This window comes from Littorina saxatilis, linkage group LG3, assembly GCF_037325665.1.
Source record: "Littorina saxatilis isolate snail1 linkage group LG3, US_GU_Lsax_2.0, whole genome shotgun sequence".
NCBI lineage: Eukaryota > Metazoa > Mollusca > Gastropoda > Littorinimorpha > Littorinidae > Littorina > Littorina saxatilis.
The window spans coordinates 23557680-23561046 of NC_090247.1; the positions used below are offsets into that span (position 1 = coordinate 23557680).

The 3367-nt window shown below is 38.9% G+C and overlaps 1 protein-coding gene across 3 annotated transcripts in view; it reads right to left on the minus strand.

Moving 5' to 3' along the window:
• LOC138961919 (baculoviral IAP repeat-containing protein 3-like) overlaps window positions 1-297 on the minus strand; it is a 9823-nt gene extending 9526 nt beyond the window's left edge. For 2 of the 3 annotated variants that reach the window (XR_011454352.1, XM_070333589.1), the window contains exon 1: window positions 1-296. This exon is cut by the window's left edge and continues 165 nt beyond it. The gene's annotated coding sequence lies outside the window, so the exon portion shown is untranslated. The other variant, XR_011454353.1, reaches the window with a different exon arrangement.
• Between the last annotated feature and the right edge of the window lie 3070 nt (window positions 298-3367).

The following is a 3367-nucleotide window of genomic DNA, read 5'->3' on the forward strand; positions in this document are numbered from 1 at the left end:
TCTAGTTTCTAACGGTTTATTTATTTATTTATTTATTTATTAAGGAGATTTCTATAGCGCATAACTAAAAGCACTATGCGCTTTACAATATCACTAGGTATAAGCACACGCAAACATACTCTGATTAAATAGAACTTAGGCTAACAAGACAATACTAAAAACACTAAACATTTGAGTTCATACAAAAATAGAGAATTAAATTAAATACTGGACAAACAATTAAAAAAAAAAGCTTAAGGCCTACACCGACTACAGTGGACTATTTCGAATACAAAAATTTAGTTAACTATAAAAGGCAGTGCATAAAACTCCATAATCCTAAAAAGGTCGATCAAATAAAAAACATAAGACTATTTAACTATCATTACTTCGTAAAAAATAATAAACATGGTATACAAAGCTGTAATTTTTAACAACAAATCTAAAAAGATTTTCATGCCATATTGCACAACACATTTTAACACACACCCAACCTCACACAAGCAGACATACACACTTACACACACACACACACACACACACACACACACACACACACACACACACACACACACACACACACACACACACACACACACAATAAATTCAACAAATATTTAAATACATAAAAAAAAAAATTAAATAAGCGTTTAAAACATATTTTACAAACAACAGTAGTACATATTATGGTGTTACTAATGTGAGACTACCCAATAAAAATATTTAACTAGTGAGTTTATTGGAATTCTGGCAGATAAAAACATATCACGAGGCAGGCGTGTGCTTCAGGTATTGTAAGCAGACTTGAAAAGGTGGGTTTTAAGGGACTTTTTGAAAGTGGAAGAGGATTTACAGTGACGGATGGGGTGGGGAAGTTGATTCCAGAGAGTGGGAGCGGAAAAGGAGAAAGAACGGTCGCCAGTGGTTTTGGTTTTGGTGCGTGGGGTGGAAAGTATTCTGCTGTCAGTGGATGAGCGAAGCTGTCTGGATGGAGTGTAAGGATGCAAGAGTTCAGAAAGATAGACAGGAAAGTGAGGATCAGTGAAAGAGTTGAAGCAGATGTTGGCGGTTTTGTGTATGATGCGGGAAGATATAGGAAGCCAGTGGAGTTGTTGCATAAGTGGTTGTATGTGGTCGTGTTTCTTTGCCCTGAAGATGAGTCTAGCTGCTGTGTTTTGGACTTTCTGAAGTTTGTCTGTGAGGTGCTGGGGAATGCCTGTGAGTAGAGCGTTGCAGTAGTCAAATTTGGAGAGAATGAGAGAGCAGACAAGAGTGTTGGTGGCGTCAAAGGAAAGAAGATGTCTAATGCTGCTGATTTTTCTGATCTCAGTGTTTGCAGATCTACAGATGTTCGTGATGTGCTTGTCCATGGAGAGGGTGTCTGTGAAGATCACTCCAAGGTTTCTAGCAGAGGATGAGAGTTTGATGTCAGAGTTGCCTACAGAGATAGAAGAAGGAACAGAAGGAGGGAGAGGCTTGTTTTTAGGGTGGATGAGGAGGACTTCAGTTTTGTCATCATTTAGTTTTAGTTTGTTGCAGGTCATCCAGCGGTTGACGTGTTTTACAGAAATAGAGGTAGCATGACAAAAAAAGAAAAAGAAACATTACCTTGTAAAAATGGCGTTCGTGGGATGACTGTAACAATCAAATGCTACACTGACGCAATATTTAGGACAAAAAGACTAAAAACAATTAACCAGTTTCCTTTTCAAGACTAGGGACTAAGAGAGAGAGAGGGAGAGAGAGGGAGAGAGAGAGAGAGAGAGAGAGAGATAGAGACAGAGAGAGACAGAGAGAGAGAGACAGAAATAGAGTGACAGAAATAGAGTGCACAGAGAGACAGGGAGACGGATATGGAGACTGAGGGAGAGAAGAAAAAAAATGTTTTGAAAAGGCACTCTCATTGACACGAACGCACTTGAATAAGTCTTTATTATACCGAAAGGAAGCGCTACAAACAGAAACATGTTACAAAACAGATAACAAACAATAATATGTACTTACTTTTTTTTATGTTTTACGTTAAACACGGCGACAAGTTCTATCACGCTGTACTTTAAAGGCACAGTAAGCCTCCCGTAAACCATCACTGAGCTCCCCGAGCCTCTACATACAGTGCAGGCATACTTCCAGTTGAACGCTCAACGAACGGGAACATCCTGGCTGCTTTCTGTTGAGAGCGAGACATTTTGAAAGATTTTATTTTCGTTTACTATGCGAACGGACAATCAGGCGCCTCGTTTTGGTGCTAGACCTAACTTTTAAAATCTAAATAATAAATTGACAGCTTGTTACACAAACATTCTTAAATCATAAAGAATCCTTTTTTCATCAAGACAAGATCAGTACAATTCGAAGTTTTGAAAGTTTGAAAAAAGACTCGAGCGGTGAGTGTTTAAATGAAAGGGTGTTTGTACTGTGTGTAAAAGCCTGACAGTATCTGTGATGGTTTACGGGAGGCTGACTGTGCCTTTAAGATCCTGTCTATATCTTGTATATATATATATATATGTGCACAGTACAAAACCAGTGGGAATGTATGGTTTTTTACATGTTTTACTCATAAAAGAGCTTTATCTTGCTATAAATTCAATTCTTTCCCACAAAAGTGAGTGACAAAACGGATCCGATGTTTTCACGAAACTGGCAGCAGTGTCGTTCCACAGTTGTTCAGGCCGTCACCGTTTCTACATGCTGTTGTGCTCATTATCAACACAATACATGAATGTGGTTTGCAATGACCAACACACACATGCACAGCGTTGCATGAGTGAACCGAAAAGTTACCAGCCCAAGCAAACAAACAAGACAAACTTCCTTGATAGTACAGATCCCCCCCCCCAAAAAAAAAACAAATTCTTGTTTTTATCTCGACTGTCTAATTAGGGTAGTTTGTGACCAACTGCTTCTCATACATTTTGATTTATTCTTGGCACACCTGCGTAGGCTCCTGCGAATTTTGTGAGTAGAATAAATTATGATCTATTATCAATCAGATCTGGAATTCTAAAATTATCACCCTGCCTTCTGACAGTAAGAACAACACACGCTAACCTCGTGACTAGTGGAACTGTACAAATACAACACAATACAATACAATACAATACAATACAATGCAAAGCAATGTTCTACTACACAATACAAGACACTACTGTATGCTTCCAAAATAAATGTTCAGGATGGATGTAAAAAGCTGCCTTCTGTCAGTACTGGCGACAGTTGAGGTCTCTGTGGCGATACACGTTCCTAACAATATTAAAGGCACAGTAAGCCTCCCGTAAACCATCACAGAGCTCCCCGAGCGTCTACATACAGTACAAGCATACTTCCATTTGAACGCTCACCGAACGGAAACATCCTGGCTGCTTTCTGTCGAGCGTGAGAAATT